This window comes from Vulpes lagopus, chromosome 6, assembly GCF_018345385.1.
Source record: "Vulpes lagopus strain Blue_001 chromosome 6, ASM1834538v1, whole genome shotgun sequence".
In the NCBI taxonomy this organism is placed as follows: Eukaryota; Metazoa; Chordata; class Mammalia; order Carnivora; family Canidae; genus Vulpes; species Vulpes lagopus.
Window position 1 is genome coordinate 26,663,944 of NC_054829.1, and position 21,609 is coordinate 26,685,552.

At 38.0% G+C, this 21,609-nt stretch overlaps 1 protein-coding gene across 7 annotated transcripts in view; it reads left to right on the plus strand.

Annotated features, from left to right (window-relative positions):
- The window catches only part of NUMB (NUMB endocytic adaptor protein), a 161,991-nt gene that overhangs the window by 29,059 nt on the left and 111,323 nt on the right, over positions 1-21,609 (plus strand). For all 7 annotated transcript variants that reach the window (XM_041758459.1, XM_041758461.1, XM_041758457.1 and 4 more), the window contains exon 2: positions 10,056-10,190. The gene's annotated coding sequence lies outside the window, so the exon portion shown is untranslated. The remainder of the gene's footprint in view (positions 1-10,055; positions 10,191-21,609) is intronic.

Genomic DNA, 21,609 nt, shown 5'->3' on the forward strand with positions numbered 1-21,609 from the left:
ACTTAGCTGACTGAGCCACCCATGAGTCCCCCTGCGCCCTGCTTTTAAAGACTTTATTTATTCAGAGTGGTTGCTACATGAGCAGGGGGAGCAGTGGGGAGGGGGAGGGGGAGAGGGAGAGGGAATTCCAAACAGACTCTTTGCTGAACTGCAAAGCCTGGCCAGGGCAGGGGTTGGGGGTTGTTCAGTCTCATGACCCTGAGATAATGACCTGAGCTGAAATCAAGAGAGATGCTTGGGATTGCTGGGTGGCTCAGTGGTTTAGCGTCTGACTTCGGCCTGAGCTGTGATCTTGGAGTCTCAGGATCGAGTCCTGCATCGGGCTGCCTGCATGGAGCCTGCTTCTCCCTCTGCCTGTGTCTCTGTCTCTCTCTCTCTGTGTCTCTCATGAATAAATAAATAAAATCTTAAAAAAAAGCGTCAGATGTTCAACTGACTGAGCCACCCAGATGCCCCATTTTGTGCTCTTAAAACAAAAATCTTTTGTTTTAGTGGAGTTTCTGGATGGAGCCTGTATTTAATAGAAATTTACATTGCCTTTCCAAGGAGAGCTAGGAAATTGATGTTGACCTATGTTATTTATGTCTATTCTTCTCTTTCCTGCTTACTTTTCCTTTTCTGTTTTCCCCTCCCATTATGAAGTATTTATGATGCTGTGTATAGATGTAATGAAGCATATAATAAAACCAATACCTGTGAACTCATCACCTGGGTTAAGGAATAGAACATTACCAATATTGTTGGTATGTTTCTCCTTGATTTTCATTCACCTGTCTCTCCATCAGGGATAAAACTATTCAGAATTTTGGTTTGGTTTTGTTATTCCTTTCCTTTAAGTTTACCACATTTGTTTGCATTTCATAGATTTATTATTGTTTTTTAAGATTTTACTTATTCATGAGAGACACAGAGAGAGATGCAGAGACATAGGCAGAAGGAAGCAGGCTCTCTACAGGGAGCCCAATGTGGGACTCGATCCTCGGACTCCAGGATCATGCCCTGGGCCGAAGGTAGGGGCCAAACCGTTGCGCCACCCAGGGATCCCCTCAAAAATATATTATTTAGAATTGCTTATTTTTTAGCTATAAAAATGCAACCATACTACACATATATTCTTGTTTTGTTTTACTACATACACTTTCTTTGGCTAATCAATGTTTTTAAGATTCACCCATATCAATTTGTGTAACCATGATTTGTTTTCTTAGTTACGTGTATTAGTTGTATGACTGTACCACAATTTCTCTTTTCTCCTGAAGGTGGACATTACTTTTTTCCATTTTATTGGTATTATCAACATATATTCTTGCTTGTCTTCAGGTGCACATGTTCAAGCATTTCTCTACAACAATAAATTTTAAACTTTTATGATGGTGACCCCTCCCCCCTGCATACATAGAGACATTTGAAAGAAAAATGAGGATCATTAGATCAGTATTCATCCTTCATATATGTGATGCACTCATCTTTTCCATTTTATTTCTCTTTCTCTTTAAGTGCTAATGGTGACCTAAATGTTTTCACATTTTAGAATAGTCGTCTTAGTTTCTTGTGAAGACAAGTGTGTTGACTTGACTTTCCTTTGCTTGCAGAGGGCGCCAGAGGGCAGCATCTATGAGGTGAGAGTGCACCTGGCTAAGCAGGAGCACTGCTCCCACATCTTGGAAACATCTGGTTTTTGAGCTCAAAGAGATTCAGCTAGGGCTAAATTTGGTTTCTACCCTTAAGTACCTACCACTCCTTTATAGGATGAATTCCCTAGGTATGCCGTAACCAAATATTTTGAGTTAGCCAGAGTTACACCATTCCCAGAGGATGTGAGGGGCACGATAGAATTAGTTGGAGCTTTCTATTCTCTCTCTCTTCTCTTTTTAACTCTTTTTGAGGCGAAATGAATTTTATTTTCTTTAAAAAATTTTTTTCTCTAAATCCAATTTGCCAACATATAGTACCTTACTAGTTTCAGATGTAGTTTTCAATAATTCATCAGTTGCAGAGCTTTTTATTCTTGATGTTTACTTTCTTTTTTTTTTTAATTTTTTTTTTTTTAATTTATGATAGTTACACACACAGAGAGAGAGAGAGAGAGGCAGAGACATAGGCAGAGGGAGAAGCAGGCTCCATGCACCGGGAGCCCGATGTGGGATTCGATCCCGGGTCTCCAGGATTGTGCCCTGGGCCAAAGGCAGGTGCCAAACCGCTGCGCCACCCAGGGATCCCTTGATGTTTACTTTCGTATCAGACTTAGCTCCTCCTTTTCCTTATTTTGACTATAAACTGTATGTTCTCAAAGGCTCAGAACTCAGTAGTTTATTCTTCAGTTTTTTTGTGATTTTCTAATGTCTGTATTCAGATATTTGAGATATTTCCACTTGAATTCTTTGCTATATTCTAGATAGCTTGAATTATTTTCTGAAGAGCATGAGAGTTAACTTACATAGGAATTTATTTGACTTTCATCTTAAGTAATTAGTAAAAAACACAGAAACTACTTGTTTCAATTCTGATTTGGTATCTCTTTAGAATATGTATGCACAAACTAACTTACAGAGCTATGCTTTGAACCTCAGAGGAATAATATTTATTTACATTTGGTGCTCTTCTTTTTTTTTTTTTTAAATTTAGGTTTTTATTTTAATTCCAGTTAGTTAACATACAATGTTATAGTAGTTTTAGGTATACAAGATAGTGATACAATAGTTCCATACATCACCCTGTGCTCCTTAAGACAAGGAGGAGCACAGGGTGATGTATCTGTCACCTACTTAACCTATCCCCTTTCCTTACTCCCCTCTGGTAACCATCAATTTGTTCTTTTTTTTTAATATATATTTTATTTATTTATTCATGAGAGAGACACACACAGGCAGAGACATAGGCAGAGGGAGAAGCAGGCTCCCTGCAGGAAGCCTGATATGGAAGGAATTCGATCCCAGGACCTGGGGATCATGACTTGAGGTAAAGGCAGACAGACGCTCAACTGCTGAACCAAACCAGATGTCCCAAAATAAAATCTTTGAAAAAACAAACAAACAAACAAACATTTTTTAGAAGTGGGGCTTTTGGGTTAAAGGATGGGCATATTTTGAAATGTGATTATTTTCCTGAAAGCTTTTATAATAAAATTGTTGTTAGATATAATCTCAAGAGTAGTAAATAGATGTACCAGATTCCATATACCTTATAGAACAATGGATCTTATTGATACTTTTAGTATTTGTCAATATGAAATGATAATAATGGTTTTAGGATGTAGTGAAGTCTCTGGCTTCATAGAACTTGCAATCTTTAATGAAAAGAAGATTGTGAAGAAACTGTAATCTTTTAAACAATATTTTATTTATTCAAGAGACGCAGGGGGAGAGAGAGAGAGAGAGAGAGAGAGAGAGAGTGAGCTTTTTTTTTTTTTTTCTTAAAGATTTTATTTATTTATTCATGAGAGACACACAGAGAGAGGCAGAGACACAGGCAGAGGGAGAAGCAGGCTCCATGCAGGGAGCCCGACGTGGGACTCGATCCTGGGTCTCCAGGATCATACCCCGGGCTGCAGGCAGCGCTAAACCGCTGCACCACCGGGGCTGCCCAGAAACTGTAATCTTATTTAAAGTTTCCTCACTTCATTTTGGTAGGTTTTAATATGCTCAAAAGAAAAAGGATCTGTTTCCTTATATGCCAAATTATAATTCAGGGACTGTAAAGCAAGAGGAAGGGACCCTGAATGAGTGAATTAGGACAGTGGCTCCCACATTTTCTGTTTATGAATCACCTGAGGTTCTTGTTAAAATGCAGATTCTGTTCAGTAGGTCTAGGGTAGGACCTGAGATGCTACCAGTCTGTGAACTACATTTTGAGTAGCAAGGAATTTGTATATAATTAAAAGAATTGTGTCCAACGATTTTGAGAATGCTTTGGAGATATGGAACGCAGGCTTGGAGTTGTGAGTAGCACATCACACTTGGCCTTGGTAAATGAAGTTGTAAGAGCTGTTAATTAGTGGTCACATATTAAGAGGAGGTATTAGGAAGTAATCACCTATTTTTTGAATGGCATTCAGAATTGAGACCAGTTGGTGGATGGTCTAAAATGTTTGAAAAGATACTAGGAAGTAAAAGAGATGAGGATATTCAAGTATGATGAAAGTAAATATCTAGTCACATAAACAATTTATGAGTTAAATTTTGACTAGGAGGGATTAAATTTTTAAAAAATATTTTATTAAAAAAATATTTTATTTATTCATGAGAGGCCCAGAGAGAGGGAGGCAGAGACACAGGCAGAGGGAGAAGCAGGCTTCATGCAGGGAATCTGATGTGGGACTCAATCCCGGTCTCCGGGATCATGCTCTGAGCTGAAAGCAGATGCTCAACCACTGAGCCACCCAGGCATCCCTAGGAGAAATTAATTTGTAATTGGAAAGATTTCCTCCCCTAATCCTTTAGAATACTCTAATTGGCATAGTGATTCTAGTTTTTCTTTTAAAAAAGAAAGAATAAGTTTTTTTTTTTTTAAAAAAATGGATAATATAGCTTTTTCCCTAAGCATATTCTTTTTTTTTTTTTTTTAAACTTTTTATTTATTTATTTTTTTTTATGATAGTCACACACACAGAGAGAGAGAGGCAGAGAGACACAGGCAGAGGGAGAAGCAGGCTCAATGCACCGGGAGCCCGAAGTGGGATTCGATCCTGGGTCTCCAGGATCGTGCCCTGGGCCAAAGGCAGGCGCCAAACCGCTGCGCCACCCAGGGATCCCTCCCTAAGCATATTCTGTGTAAAAGATATGTCAGATTTTGGGCAGCCGGGGTGGCTCAGCGGTTTGGCACCTGCCTTCATCCCAGGGCGTGACCCTGGAGACCCCGGATCGAGTCCCGCGTCAGGCTCCCTGCATGGAGCCTGCTTCTCCCTCCACTTGTGCCTCTGCCTCTCTCTCTGTCTCCTCTCTGTATATTCTCATGAATAAATAATAAAATCTTAAAAAAAAAGATATGTCAGATTTCTTTGTTTTCCAGGTCTGAATAAAGCTTAAATGTGTGCTTAAGTTGCCTTCTTTGGTCTGTTCCTCTGGAGGACGACTACTTGGAACATAAACCAAACTGGGAGTTTATTTTTCTTCATAGGATTAGCAGAAGACTCTTTTTTTTTAAATTTTAATTTTAATTTTTATTTTTTTCAGAAGACTCTTTCTTGAAGTGGCATAAAATGTTCAGTGGGTATTGAACGTTTATCCATAGGGAAAAATTTGGCAAGCAGCCAGCAGTCTTTTATTTGGTGCTGTGAATTCACAATGCCAGTGTTTCCAAAAATTCAAACTTTTTTTTTCCTTTCTGGAACTACTTTAGAAATGATCCATATTCATATTTCCTCTTTAATATATATAGCACCTAACCTCCATCAATCTGAAGATACTGAGAAAATTACTGTTAACTTTCATAACTTATCATGGCTTCTTGGTTACTGTCATTGGAATATTGGTTTCCTTGAAAATAGTTACAGTATAATAAGGAGAATTTTAGGTTATTATGCTCTTATGGAGACAGATGTGATGTGAAATGGACAGAATATGACTATTGTTTTAATTACATTGGCTCGTTATAATCAAGTACATGTCAAATGTTCTGTCTAGGAACAACAATTTGATTTCTGTTTATTTGGAAGGCATTTATTATGTTACATGTTATTTTTCTGTAATTTTTTTTTGTGTTTAGTTCTCTTTTTAAAATTTTTTTTGGATTTAGTTCTCTTTTATTTTTATTTTTTTAAATTTTTTATTTATTCATAAGAGACACATAGAGAGAGAGACACAGGCAGAGGGAGAAGCAGGCTCCATGCAGGGAGCCTGACATGGGACTCGATCCAGGGACCCCCGGATCACGCCCTGGGCTGAAGGCAGCGCTAAACCGCTGAGCCACCAGAGCTGCCCGATTTAGTTCTCTTTTAACGCAACTGTTAAAAGACTCAGATAAAACATCAGAGACGTTATAGTCTATTCTAGAATCAAGCCAATGAAGAAATGAAGTGAAACACATTGTTGGCTAAAAATACGTTTTGCAAGTTACATCTACAATACTTTTTAGAGCGTCTATTAGAAATAAAATTCAGCTGTTCTTATTCTCTGGGGTGTTTTAAAAATGTGATTATTTGAAAGTAAATGTCCATACAAAATAAGTTTCTATCGTCTTCCATTTTTTAACTGACTTTTCCTTTAGGACTGCATAAGACTTTCCTATATATTACGAAGACTCAGGATAGTAATACCTGGAATTAAAGTAAATGGAAAAGAAATTATAGATAAACTTTACATTAAGATAATTACATTAACAAATAAAATTAGAGGGACACCTGGGTGGCTCGGTTGGTTAAGCATCCAGCTCTTGATTTCAGCTTAGGTCTTTTTTTAATATATATATATATATTTTTAATTTTTATTTATTTATGATAGAGAGAGAGAGAGAGGCAGAGACATAGGCAGAGGGAGAAGCAGGCTCCATGCACCAGGAGCCCTATGTGGGATTCGATCCCGGGTCTCCAGGATCGCGCCCTGGGCTAAAGGCAAGCACTAAACCGCTGCGCCACCCAGGGATCCCCTCAGTTTAGGTCTTGATCTCAAGTCTGCAAGTTCAAGCCCCATGTTGTGTTCCATGCTGGGCATGGAGTCTACTTAAATTTTAAAAAATAATAATAAGGGATCCCTGGGTGGCGCAGCGGTTTGGCGCCTGCCTTTGGCCCAGGGCGCGATCCTGGAGACCCGGGATCGAATCCCACATCGGGCTCCCAGTGCATGGAGCCTGCTTCTCCCTCTGCCTGTGTCTCTGCCTCTCTCTCTCTCTCTGTGACTATCATAAATAAATAAAAATTAAAAAAAAAAAAAAAATTTAAAAAAAAAAAAAAATAATAATAATAATAAAAAAATAAAATTAGAATATTATTTATTCATATCACACCTATTAATACCACCATATTGGTGTGTAGGGCCTTTGACAGAAGGGACTGTATCATGTATTTGTGTTTAGTGTACATATTAAATAACTCCTTGTTCTGTTAAAAAATCATTAGAAGCAAATATTCCTACTTTGGGTAAAAATCTATTTTTTTCTTTTTCTTTTTTTTTTTTTAATTTATTATTCATGAGAGATGGGGGCGGGGGGGAGGGCAGAGACACAGGCAGAGGGAGAGGCAGCCTCCATGCAGGGAGCCCGATGTTGGACTCGATCCTAGGACTCCAGGATCACACCCTGGGCTGAAGGGAGGCGCTCAACTGCGGAGCCACCCAGGTGTCCAAAAATCTATTTTTTTGTAAACAAAGTTAAATAAAAATAGAAAAGGGGGCTTTGGATTCTTTTTCTTTCTTTCTTTCTTTCTTTCTTTCTTTCTTTCTTCTTTCTTTCTTTCTTTCTTTCTTTCATTCTTTTTCTCTCTCTTTCTTTCTTTTCTTTCTTTCCTAACCCTTCTTCTTAGTAGTTTTATATCAGAAGTTACTTGAGTTTTCTATGTCTAGTTTTCCTTATTATAAAATGATCGTATAAATAGTTCATTTCATAAGACTTCTTGTCAGGATTAAGTGAGATAATCCATGGAAAGTGCTTAGAAGAGTTTTTGGCACATAGTAAGTGCTCAGTTAATGTTAGCTGCTGCTATTCTTCTTATTCAGGAACACCACTATTGCATTCTCTGGTGAATTTGTTTTGCTTTTAAAACAGGCATGCAGGGCAGCCCGGGTGGCTCAGCGGTTTAGCGCTGCCTTCAGCCCAGGGCGTGATCCTGGAGACCTGAGAGTCCCATGTTGGGCTCCCTGCATGGAGCCTGCTTCTCCCTCTGCCTGTGTCTCTGCCTCTCTCTCTCTCTCTCTCTCTCTCTGTCTCTCATGAGTAAATAAATAAAATCTTTAAAAATAAATAAATAATGAATGAATGAATGAATGAAACAGGCATGCATATCCAGATTCCAATATGACAGGTTGAGCACTTAAAATATACACTTAAAATTAGTTTTGAATGAACACTTAAGAATTTTTACTTTAAGCGAATATAACTTTAATTCCTATAAAAAGGCATTTATTTATTCAGTCTTTTTTTTTCTAACTATTTATTAATACTTGCTATTTATAAGGAATTGCACTAGGTTCTAGGAATATAAATGGAACAAACTTGGGATGCCTGGGTGGCTCAGCGGTTGAGCATCTGCCTTTGGCTCAGGGCGTGATCCTGGAGTGCTGGGATTGAGTCCCACATTGGCCTCCTTTCATGGAGCTGGCTTCTCCCTCTGCCTGTGTCTCTGCCTCTCTGTGTCTCTCATGAATAAATAAATAATATCTTTAAAAAAAAATGGAGCAAACTTGGCTGTCCCCCTGCAGGTGTTTAGTATCCCTGAGTGTAAATCAGTGTTTGAGTGACCCCTTTTGTGCAGATCAGTAAAACATGATACATTTTTTTAAAAAGATTTTATTTATTTATTTGGAAGAGAGAGACAGAGTGAGTGAGTGAGAGCACATATGAGCAGAGGGAGAGGGCAAAGTAGACTCCCCTACTGAGCAAGGAGCTCGATGCGGGGCTTGATTCCAGGATCCCCGGGATCATGACCTAAGCTGAAGGCAGACAGTTAGCCAACAGAGCTACCCAAGTGCCCTTATATAATACATTTTTAATTTGTCTTCTGGAAAGTGTGTAAACCATACTTTTGGGTGGATTGGCTTTTGTTTTTAGCATTTTATCTGTTTAGCACAACTCTGTGTTATCTGTAATCATTCCTGTTTTTCAAATCAGCAAATTGAGATTAAAGAGGTTAAATAATAATTCCTCATGTAACTATAAAACTCACTTTAAAATCCTACTTAATTTGGGGCGCCTGGCTGGCTCAGTCAGTGGAGTGTGCAACTCTTGATCTTGGGGTTATGAGTTCGAGCCTCATGTTGGGTATAGAGAGTACTTAAAAACAAATCTTTAAAAAATAAATAAAATCCTGCTTATTTAAAAAACCCATTCATTCTACTTTTCTACCTCCTGTATGTTGTAAGGTACAAAGCCTCTATTAGAAAACATATTGTATGAGGTTTATGTATCTGCTTTCCTATTAGATCTGGAGATAATTTTTAGAGCAGGGACTAATCTTATTTATTTTTGGGCTCCCCCAGCAACTAGAATGCCTGTCACATATTAGGTACCTAAAAAATACTAGTTGAATAGTGAATGAATACATTGCATGTTAGAAATAGAGGATTTTAGAGCTCATGGAAATCATATAGACCCTAGAACTCTAAAAAGAATTTTATATTGCTTACATAGGGCTACAGCTTTTGATTTTGAGTATTTAAAAAACTACTAGTACTGTCTATCACATCATCTCATAAAAGAAGCCATTTTAATACTAGAAAAAGTAGTAAGGACAATCTCAGAGTTGCACAATTGGTAAATTTACACCCATTTTTTTGGTCATGACTGTTTAAGGATTAGATTTCGGGAACCATTATGTAATGCAACTGTCTCTTTTTAAAGATGATATATCTGAGCTCAGAGACATATCAAAAGTTCTTACAGCAAGGCAGAATGATAAGGTCTTCTGACTACTAGCCCAAAACTTTGATCCAGTCACTCTAGTCTTCATCACATGATGAGATTTAGGCACAGTGAATTTAGGCACAGTTAGGCAAGAGTACTTAGGCACTCCTTAAGTAAGATCCTAAGTTTGGTAAGAAGTAATGCTGGGACTTGAAGCCACATTACCCAATGCTACTTTCAGTGAGACCTATGCATTCACTTACATGTTATCTTAATTCTACCAGCCTCATCCAGTTGTAGAGATGGAATTCTAAGTGAATGAAAGGAAATGTTTAGGGGCACCTGGGGTGGCTCAATTTGTTAAACTTCTGACTTTGGTTCAGGTCATTATCTTGGGGTCCTGGGATCAAGCTCCATGTCCAGCTTCTTGGTCAGCAGTCTGTTTTTCTCTCTCACTCACCCCTTGCTTGCGCTCTCCTTTGTGTGTACTCTTTTTGTCTCTTAAATAAATATTTTTCAAAAAGGAAATGTTTATATTTAGCATTTTCTTTTCTTAAAAATTTCAGATTTGAGGCTTCTGCAACTTCTTCCAGGGAGGAGGAGGTCCAGTGTAGCTGCTGTTGCGCCTCAAGTTCTTGATTCACATCTACGGATTAGAATATTGGTGTACCAGCCATCCTCAGACACCTCACTAAGGACAGGTATGTGAAAGAGATAGTAAAGATAAGTAAAATGAATGCTACTGTTTTTCCTTTCTATTTCTTGTTAGATGAATACCTTTGACTGCCTTTAAAAATTTAACCCTTTTTTCCCCCTGGTAAAAACAGCATTTGGAATCTTAGTTGAGTGGGGCAGAATATTTTCTTGATGGTAAATAAAATACATGTCAAAATGTTAACAGTGGTAAAACTTAGGGTAATTAAAAGTTTTCTTCTTTCTCTTTTTTGTCCATTTTTCAAGTTGTATTTATGAGCTTATATTATCTAGTGTTATGTAACAAACCACCCCTAACTTAGTGGGTTTAAAACATACCAGTCCTTTATTTTGCTCATGTATCTGTAATTTGGGCAAGAGTTGTTTAGTGGGGACAGCTTGTCTCTGTTAATATGTGGCCTAAGGTGAAATAGCTGGAAGAGTGGGAGAGTCAGTGGCTGGGCGCTGGAATTATTTGAAGGCTTGGCACACTCATGTGTCTGGTGGTTAATGTTAGCTATTGGTAGGTACCTAAGCTTGGGCTGTTAGCCAGAACACCTACACATGACCTCTCCTTTTTTGCTGCTTGGCTTCCTCACAGCATGGTGGCTAAGTTTCAAGAAAGAGCATCCCAAGAGAGCAAGGTGAAGTTGCATGGCATATTTGACTTAATTTTGGAAGTCACAGTGTTACTCTGCTTTTTTCTGTTGGTTGAGGTAGTCCTAAAGGTACACCTAAGTTCAGAGGATATAGACATAGACACTTTCAGCATCTCATTATATGAAGGGAGGAATTTCAGCATCTCATTATCTGAAGAGCAAATGCAATGAAATCTGCCATTATAGCCATCTTTGGCGAATATAATGTACCACAGTTGGTATTACTTTTTAAGGTAAGAGGATAAATGGCTGTATAATGTGAAAAGAGGAATATTCACAGGAAATTATGGTGTATGAGTCCAGTAAGAATTTTGTGTGCTTTTCTTGAGTATGATGCTGAAAATAAGGTGCTGAAACAGGAAGAAGTGAAATAGATTTTGCATTTTCTTTTGTATTAACAAAGCAGCAAACTGAAAAATAAAGAACAAATATTTATAAACCAGATGCAAAATAAGATTTGTAGTTTGGATTTTTTGTTTTTGAGAAAATGCTTTTAGTTCAAAGGCTACTTGTTTTTGTTTTGTTTTATTGGTTTTAATAATTGGAGAATTATTTGGGAAACTGGCTTCCGATACCATAGGCTTGAGAAACTAGGGCCAGTATTATTGAGTACACCAAGTTGTTTTGTCTGCCTCTTTTAAGGACATCTATGTAATCTTTTTTAGAATTGTACAATTTTACCTGCTAAATTTCTGGTAAGTTTTTTTTTTTAAGATTTTATTTATTCATGAGAGACACACAGAGAGAGGCAGAGACATAGGCAGAGGGAGAAGCAGGCTTCCTGGGGTGAGCCTGATGCGGGACTTGGTCCCAGGACCCCGGGATCATGACCTGAGCCAAAGGTAGATGCTCAACCACTGAGCGCAGTGGTTGGTTGCGCACCCAGGCGCAGTGGTAAATACTAAATTTCTGGTAAATACTTAAAAATGTTTTCAGTAGAACAAAAAAACTTGCAAAGTTCTAGAATATTTGGTTGTATTATTATTTTTAAAAACTATTTATTTATTTGAGAGAGAGAGAGCATGAGTGGGCGAGGAGCAGAGGGAGAGGAAGAGAATCTCAAGCAGACTCTCAGCTAAGCAGAAAGCCCAACTTGGGGGCTCAGTCTCATGACTCAGATCATGACCTGAGCAGAAATCAGGAGTTGGTGGCTTATCAAACTAAGCCACCCAGGTGTCTATGCAAGGAGTCTGATGTGGGACTCGATCCTGGGTCTCCAGGATCACACTCCGGGCTGCAGGCGGCGCTAAACCGCTGCACCACTGGGGCTGCCCTATCATCTCATTTTTAAAAAGATTTATTTATTTAATTATTTTAGAGGAGCATATACAGAAAGAGGGAGAGAGAGGGAGAGAGCATCTCAAGCAGACTCTGTGCTGAGCACAGAGCCCTTTGCAGGGCTCAGTCTCATGACCCTAAGATCATGACCTGAATGGAAACCAGGAGTCAGATGCTTAACAGACTACGCTACCCAGGGACCCCTGTCATCTTATCATTTAAACATTTTCTTCTGGTGTATTTAAATATATACATACATTTAACATAATATGTCTAAATGTAATATACATATATCGAGGGATATATTCAAAATTTTTTAGTAATAGGTATAGGATGAAAAAGGTTCAGAGGTCAGTGTTCTAGTCCAGATCTGTCAGAAAACAGCTAGAATTATCCTTAGTCACAGATCTGATTGTACTACTCATAATTATACTCTACTATTTGTGAAAAAAGGTAAATATTTTATTATTATTTTTTTAATAAAGATTTTATTTATTTATTCATGAGTGACAGAGAGAGAGAGAGAGAGAGAGAGAGAGAGAGAGAGAGAGAGGCAGAAACACAGAAAGAAGGAGAAGCAGGCTCCATGCAGGGAGCCTGACATGGGACTCGATCCCAGGTCTCCAGGATCAGACCCTGGGCTGAAGGCGGCGCTAAACCGCTGAGCCATCCGGGCTGTCCCAAAAAAGGTAAATATTTTAATGTGATGCTTAAGGAACTGTTCCTTAATGGGCTTATACTTTTTATCTGGTTTTTAGCTAAATTTTAGTCTTATAGCTCAGTGCTACCTTTTAGATTATTCTCACCAAATTCCTTGTAGTTCTTTTAATACATGAGGTTCTGCCTTGGAGCTTTTGCCAACTCTTCCCATTTGCTTAGAATGCTGTTTCCTGCCTACATTGCCTTTTTAGGGGTACTATGATATATCTTTTAAGCTCCAGCTAAATCACTCCTCCAAAGTGCTCTCTGGCTCATCCAAGTCAATTAATTGCTTCATTTTCTACGATAACTCTGTATCTAGTATATACCTTTATTATAGCAGCTCTCAAACTAAATTGCAGTTATTCATTAGTGTGTCTGCATCCTTTCCCAGACTGCTACCTCCTTAGAACGAAGGGGCCTTATTCATCCAATATTTATGTAAGTGAATGGGTATTAGCCTTGTGGGTGAGGCACTTGCTTGACCTTGAGAGTGATACCTGCCAGCCCTGGTGGCGCAGCGGTTTAGAGCCACCTGCAGCCCAGGGCGTGATCCTGGAGACCCTGGATCGAGTCCCACATCAGGCTCCCTGCATGGAGTCTGCTTCTCCCTCTGCCTGTGTCTCTGCCTCTCTCTCTCTCTCTCTCTGCATCTCTATGAATAAATAAATTAAAAATCTTAAAAAAATTTTAACAACAACAAAAAAAGAGAGCGAGAGCGAGAGAGAGAGAGATACCTCCTGGGTGGAGGTCTACCCATTACCTTAGTTTTCAAAGTTTTTGTTATGTTCATTACTTTAGGTCCATACCTACACAGGTTAAGGGTGAGCTCAGAAGTTCATAAACAACTTAATGGACTCATTTCTCTGAGGACACAGAGAAAAAGAAAAAAAAAAGTTTGGCCTGCCCACTTGAAGGCAAGGGTTCCACTGCATGGAGAGGAGGGTTCCCCTCGGAATTTTCACCCCTGGAGGTTTTCTATTTTCAGATACTCTTGCTGCTGTTATTGTTGTACCACAGAAGACCTAAGGGGACTAGAATGAGAGGAGGGGGAGAAAGAATAAATTCCCAAGGGATTTACCCCACTTTCTTCTGAGCTTTAGAAGTTACCTTTTCTAACATTGAGCCAGGAGGGCTTCCCCTATATTTTTCTCCATCTGCACCATAGTGCTTGTTAACAAGTTTTGGATTGTGTTGAGTTTAGGCTGGGAAATACTAGAGGGGAAAAAAATGGTAAACTCATAGCAGTTTAGTGATACTTTGAATTCTGGTGCTTTTCCCAGATCCACCTGTAATTACTTTGTAGAGTCTTTAAATAGCTGTTTGTGCATTTTGTCTAGGTTTTATGTTCATTGAGTGGTAAATAGAGGTGTTTATTCTGTTACCAAATGAGAAGTCTACCTAAAACTTCTGTTTTAACATTTTATTTTGATATAATTTTAGGTTCAGAGGAAGTTGTAAAAAGAAGATAGGTCCAGTGTAACTTTTACTCAGTTTCTCCCAGTGGTTATATTTTACATAGTTATAGCAGAATACTCAAGATGGGAAACTAACATTAATGCCATGACAACTAACATTTCAAGTGTACAAGAATGTTGAAAGAACAGTACATTGAACATTTCTATATCTCCAACTAATAATCAGTAACTTAAATGTTTTGCCATACTTGCTTTGTACATATATTTTAATATGTGCATATTTCTTTTTTGTGAAACACTTAAAAGAACATTTCAAGCATCAGGATACTTCACTCCTAAGTATTTAAAAACACATTATACTTTAATAAACCTTTAGTATATTATACTTTAATTTAAAAACATTTAATAAAAGCACATTATTTTTCTATATAACTCTAATACCATTATCATACCTAAGAATATTAGCAGTATGAATTTGGAAGGGATGATAATCTTAATGTTTGTTTTAAAGTTGACTCTTAAAGGCTTAAGTTATTGTTTGAGAAGATATCCCTCCTGATGATGTACTCTGTGATTGTTTTGAGTGTCTGAGCTCCTACCATGAGTGCAATTCAGAGCCCGGGAAGCTTTCTGATTCTATATTCTTGTTTTCTGTCACTCTTCCCTGGGCTCAGACTTCCTAAAGCTGTCTGAACAGATACTTAGAATAGTCTTTATCAAGAGATTATTCCTTTGTGAGACTGATTTAGGACTAGAATGTAACTTTGGTTTTAGTTATTAGTCAGGAAGTTACATTTACAGTTGTGGTAGTTTTTGATATGGTGACGTATAAGGATTGTATCCAACTGAAAGTAATTGAAAGCCTGGCTACAAAGTTTAAACAAAGAAAAGTCTGTTTTTCTTACATAAGTCTGGAAGTAGGCAGTTGCTCATGTTGCTTCAGTGGTCAACAATGTTGAGGCCCATATCTTTTTGATTGGCTTGGCCTTCATGGTCCTAAGATAGCTGTAACTCCAGCCTTCCACCCACATTTAAGGAGGAAGGCAAAAGGTCCAGGCCAAGCAAAAGCTTCCCTATTAGTGTTTCTAGCAAGTTACTTCTAACATCTCCTGGAGCAAAATTGGGTCATACGGTCACTTCTAACTTTAAGTAGGCTTTTGGTCTCTATAGTGAGATGCAAGGAGGAAGGAAGGATTTGGGAATGGCTTTTTAGGCAGCCAGTTAATAGCATATGTCACAATTATATGATTTTTACTTCAGAAACTCATTTGACCTCAGTATGATATTCAGCACGTAAGTGCTTTACAGTTACATAGTAACATCTTACCGGGGAATTTTAAATTTAGTTATAAAGGTGAGCTTTTGGTTATGCAAGGTAAACTTTGGCTTGAATTTTGTTTTCTCATATGTGAAATGAGGTTAATAATACCTTTTAGGGTAATTGTGAAGCGGGAAGGAGATAATTTATGTAAAGTACTTAATATAGTGCCTGCTGCATTGGTGGTGTGACAAGGAGATATTATAGATGTTTGGTGGGTAGATGTTGTGCTAGAGTAGAGGAGTATGGACTTCATAGCTGACAGATTTTGATTTGATTCCTAGTTCCATTACACAATAAATGTACGGTTTTAGACAAATCAGTTAATCTCTCTGATTATTAATGTGCAGTGTTTATCTCTCAGGATTGTTGGAAAGATTAGAGATTATATATGTACAGTGCAGCACCATGTGAGCTCTCAGTTAAAGAGCATCTGTTCCTGCTATCTTTAGTTATGATTTCTGTAATTTGGGATCCATATAATAGGTAGGGAATCAGTCTTTGAATTTACTTTAGAAATTTATGTCAGGTATACTTTTTTTTTAATTAAGATTTTATTTATTTATGAGAGACACACAAAAAGAGGCAGAGACACAGACAGAGGGAGAAGCAGGCTCCCTGCAGGGAGCCCGATGTGGGACTTGATCCGGGGTCCCCAGGATCATGCCCTGGGCTGAAGGCAGACGCTCAACCGCTGAGTCACCCAGGTGTCCCGGTATACTTTATTTGTAGTAAAAAGCATATTGTTGATTAGTAGTAAAATTTTTTATCTGTTCAAAAAAGCAGCTGCAGTGATCTGTTATTGTGGGGAAACAAAAAGATTTTTTTTTAAATAAAGATTTTTATTTTTAAATAATACACCTAATGTAGGGCTTGAACTTACAACCCCGAGATCATGAGTGGTATCCTCCACTGACTGAGCTAGCCAGGCATCCCAACAAAAAGTCTTTTAAATTTAGTTGTAGGGGCACGTGGGTGGCTCAGCTGTTGGGTGTCTGCCTTCAGTTCAGGTTTGATTCTGGAGTCCCGGGATCGAGTCCTGCATCGGGGTCCCTGCATGGAGCCTGCTTTTCCCTCTGCCTGTGTCTCTGCCTCTCTCTCTCTGTGTCTCTCATGAATAAATAAATAAAATCTTAAAAAAAATTAGTTGTAAAGGTGAGTTTTTGGTTATGTAAGATAAAACTTGGCTTGAATTTTGGGACTTTGGTATAATAGTATTGTGTTATGAATCTCAATCTTTTTTGCTCAACGCTGTCTTAAGGTTTAAACTTGTTATTAAGTAGGCTCCATTTTAAGCATAGAACTCAATTCAGGGCTTGAACTCACAACCCTCAGATTAAGATCTGAGCCAAGAGATCAAGAGTTGAGCACTTAACCAACTGAGCCATGCAGGTGCCCCAAGATTTAAACATATTTAAAATCTAGTGTATAACTGCTATCATATAATATTCCATTGTGTGTGCATTTCTACATTTTACTTAACTTTTTCTTTAATGGATCCTTAGGTGTGGCTTCGAAACTACTAACAAAATAGTACTGCTGTGCATTTCCTAATACATATTCCCTATTGATGTATGTAACAGCTTCTCTGTGGTATATACTAAGGAAAGGAATTGCTGACATATGGTCCATACACATACTTAATTTCACTAAATATTGCCAAATTGTTTTCCAGAACTGTTGCCCAGTTTATGCTCCCACCAGTAGTGTATTAGGGTTCCTATTTCCTTAAATCCTTACCAGCATTTGGTCTTATCCATCTGTTTAGTCTTGTCAATCTGATGGGTATAAAGTAGTGTTTTTATTTTACTTTATTTATTTTAGAAAGAGTGTGAGCAGGGGCTGGGGGCAAGGAAGAGAGAGACTTCCCCAAGCAGACTTCATGCTGAGCATGGAGCCAGACATGAGGTTTGATCTTAGGACCCTGAGATCCTGACCTGAGGCAAAATCAGGAGTTGGATGTTTAACTGACTGAGCCACCTAGGTGCTCCAAGTAGCGTTTTGTTTTAATTTACATTTCTGTGATTGAGAGTAAGATTGGCATCTCTCTCTCTCTCTCTCTTTTTTTTTTAAAGATTTTATTTATTTATTCATGAGAGACACACACAGAGAGGCAGAGACACAGGCAGAGGAAGAAGCAGGCTCCATGCAGGAAGCCTGATGTGGGACTCAATCCCAGAATTCTGGGATCATGCCCTGAGTCAAAGGCAGATGCCCAACTGCTGAGCTACTCAGGCGTCCCAGATTTAGCATCTCTTTATTTACTTGATACCATTTGGGTTTTCTCTGCATGTTAACTAAAAAAATTACCCAAATAATACATATTTGTAATAGATATTTTTAATTTTTTTCTTTTTCCTTTTTTCTTTTTGTAGGTATTTTTAAAATGCAGATCATGTATAATATCCTAATCTAGAGATAATGGCTATTGACTGTGTCTTTCTGGTCTTTAAATATTCATACATACACAAATTCACATACACACAAATAATGTATTTTTGTTACTAGAATTGTAATGTATACTTTTCATTTCACAATGATATATGATTGTTTTCCTATGTTGGATGTATGTGCATTACCATGTAATGGGTATATATCTTTTCATTTTATGGCTTTAAGTTAAATTTTTGTTTTTTTCCTCATTAACAATACTTTGAACTGTTAATCAAGCCTAAGCCTACATTTTGATGAGGCAAGGCTAGAGGGATTATGCTCTTGCTCCCTTTGTGAAACTGAATTTATAATAGCAAGTTGCAGGCTGTCTCAGTTTATTTTCCGCTTGGATTCTAGAGGAGCTGTTAATACTTTATAAAGACAACAGCTAGTCCTCGATGTTCTAAGGCTAGGGTTTAAAGACCTTTCAGTTAGGCCTTATTGTTTCTCTCTCTTTTTTCTTACTTTGTCAAGGCCTGGTTAGCAAAATATAGTGGAAGAGTGGATAGACCGGTATTTAAATATCTTTGTCCCTTCTGGTAGAAGAGCTGCTAAATTTTAACTATAAAGAACTCTAATAACTTCATTTTATTGTTAAAATGTTAGTAGCTTTTTATTATAAAAGTAAGAATGTTGGGGGCATCTGGGTGGCTCAGTGGTTGAGCATCTGCCTTTGGCTCAAGTTGTGAGTCTCAGAGTCCTGGGATCGAGTCTCGCATCAGGCTTCCCATGGGACTATGTCTCTGCCTCTCTCTGTGTCTCTCATGAATGAATAAATAAAATATATATTTTTAAAAGTAAGAATTTTGTAAAGCAATTGAGAAAAAAACATAAAGAAAATTCCTATAATCCTTCTACTCAAATATACTATTACAATTATACCTTAATCTTTTATTAAACATTTTTTTTAAAGATTTTATTTATTTGAGAGAGAGAGAGGAAGCACAAACGGGGGAGCAGCAGAGGGAGAGGGAGAAGCAGACTCCCCACTGAGCAGGGAGCACTATATGGGGCATGATCACAGGGCCCTGAGATTAGCACCTGAGCCAAAGGCAGACACCCAGTCAGCTGAGCCATCCAGGTGCCCACCCTATATCCTTTTAGATTTTTTTCTTTTTTTTTTTTTTTTTTTAGATTTTTTTCTAGATGGTGTGCATTGGCTCACTGGAATCATTAATTAAATAATTATGCAAGCCCAAATTATTGGTAACTAGATGTTAGCTATGGTGGGAGTAGCTACACCATGGAAATTGGCAAATGCTATAAATCAGGGCTTCCTTCTCTCTCCCTAATTCCATCCAGAGCCAGTTTATTAGCACACTACTGCATTTATACATTTTATCAATAAATATAGATCTACTTCATTTTTAATGGCTTCACAGAAGTCCATTGTATAGATCAGTGGTTTTTAGTGTGGTCCTTGAAGCAGCAGTATCAGTGTTTCCAGGTAAATACTTCAGAAATACAAATTCTTGGCCTCTACCCAGACCTACAGAATCAGAAACTTTTCTGTTGGGGCCCAGCACTCTATGGTCCTACAAGCTTAGGTGATTCTGATATATGCTAATGCTTGAGAACCAGTAGTACAGATATACCATAAATTATCTGATTGGTCTGATGATTTCTGTGTGGTAAATTCCTAGATATATGTTCATTTAAATGTGTTCAGATGGATATTGCCAAGTTGTATTTAAAAAAGGCAGTAGTCAAAAAAAAAAAAAAAAAAGGCAGTAGTAGTTTCCATTCCCATGTGAAGTCTACATCAATTTCATCTTACTTATTTACTTACTTTTAAAGATTTTATTTATTTATTCATGAGAGACACAGGCAGAGACAGTCCAAGGGAAAAGCAGGCTCCCTGAGGGGAGCCTGATGCGGGGCTCCATCCCAAGTCCTGAGCTGAAGGCAGAACCACTGAGCCACCCAGCCACCCTACATCAGTTTCATTTTATTGTATTGTATTGTATTTTCTTTTTTTTTAAATTTTTTTAAAAATTTATGATAGTCACAGAGAGAGAGAGAGAGAGGCAGAGACATAGGCAGATGGAGAAGCAGGCTCCATGCACCGGGAGCCCGATGTGGGATTCGATCCCGGGTCTCCAGGATCGCGCCCTGGGCCAAAATGCAGGCGCTAAACCGCTGCGCCACCCAGGGATCCCTGTATTGTATTTTCAATTTCATTTTAGATTCTAGTTCCATTTAGAGAAAAACAGCCGTGTTAAATATCTTCTTTCCTTATTGTGTCTATATCCATTTACCCATCCTAGAACTCATTTCACCGGCATTGTCTTCAACAATAAAATATCTTAATTTTATTTACACTTTTAAAAAAGAGGACAGTTGAGCTATTAACAAACAAAAAAACCCCCACTATGCTTTGCTTGCAGAACGCTTCTAGCATTGAGTTGGGCTATACCTGTGAGTACCTACTTTTAATCCCCCTGTGAATGATTAACCCATCCTTCTAACCTTTGGCATGTTACATTGTTCTGAAACACCACTTTAAAATATGTGTTAAGATCTCCTTGCTGTGAAAGTTGCTACTAATGTTGCTAACCTGTTAGAAGGGGCACTAGATCCCAGTAAAAACTTGTGAGACTTGGTTTATACTGACAGTAAGTGGTAAACACTTAAAGATTTTTTTGTTAGGCTAGGAGCCAGAATTTACAAGTATTGGTGAAAAGAAGGGATATTTAAGCAGCTTTGCCATATTTCATTGGCCCTGGTTATTGGTACTCATGTTTTTTCATTTTGAACTTTTATTGAAGAACGGTTGCAAACTCTAAAACTGGCCCTTATCGCAACCACCATCCTTAAGGGACTTTCCCCCCCCTAGAATGAGTGCTTTGGACTCAAAACTGTTAATTTTATGATGGCATTAATAGGTCCTGCCAAATTGCCAAGATTCCAGATTATACAACCTTAGAAATAATTAGGTTATTTGATAATTTAATGCCTTAATTTAAGTAAATTAAGTAATTTTGTTTGAAATGATGTCTCCAAAGTTTGTTTTTGACCTGAACAATTAGTTCTCAGAGATTCTGCTCTGAAGGAAAGATGAACATTGGAGTTGAAATGATACCCCCCCAGTTCTTTGTTGTTTCATCTTACCTTCCAGTGTAGTGTGGTAGCTTGAATAGCTACTTAGCCTTGGTCAAGTCACCTGATTTCTTTGTGCCTCAGTTTTCTTATCTGTAAAATTGAGCTACTGATACCGTCTAACAAGATTATTATCAGGATTAAATGCATTATGATATGTAATGTGCACAGCATAATTCTCATAGAAGCTAGTAATTGATAGATGCCTTTTGATTTCTTAATATAAGTATTCCTTTTTTTTTTTTTTTTTTTTTTTTTAAGATTCTATTTATTTACTTGAGAGAGAGAGAGAGAGAGATAGAGACAGAGCATGAGCAGAGGGGATAGAGAGAAGCAGGCTCCCTGCTCTGAGGACCAGGATCATGACCTGAGCCGAAGGCAGACACTTAACCAAGACTGAGTCACCTGGGCACCCTTGAAGTTTTTTTTTTTTTTTTTTAAGATTTATAATTTGAGAGAGTGTGTGTGAGTGCAGGGGGAGGGGCAGAGGAAGAGAATATCAAGCAGACTCCCTGCTGAGTGT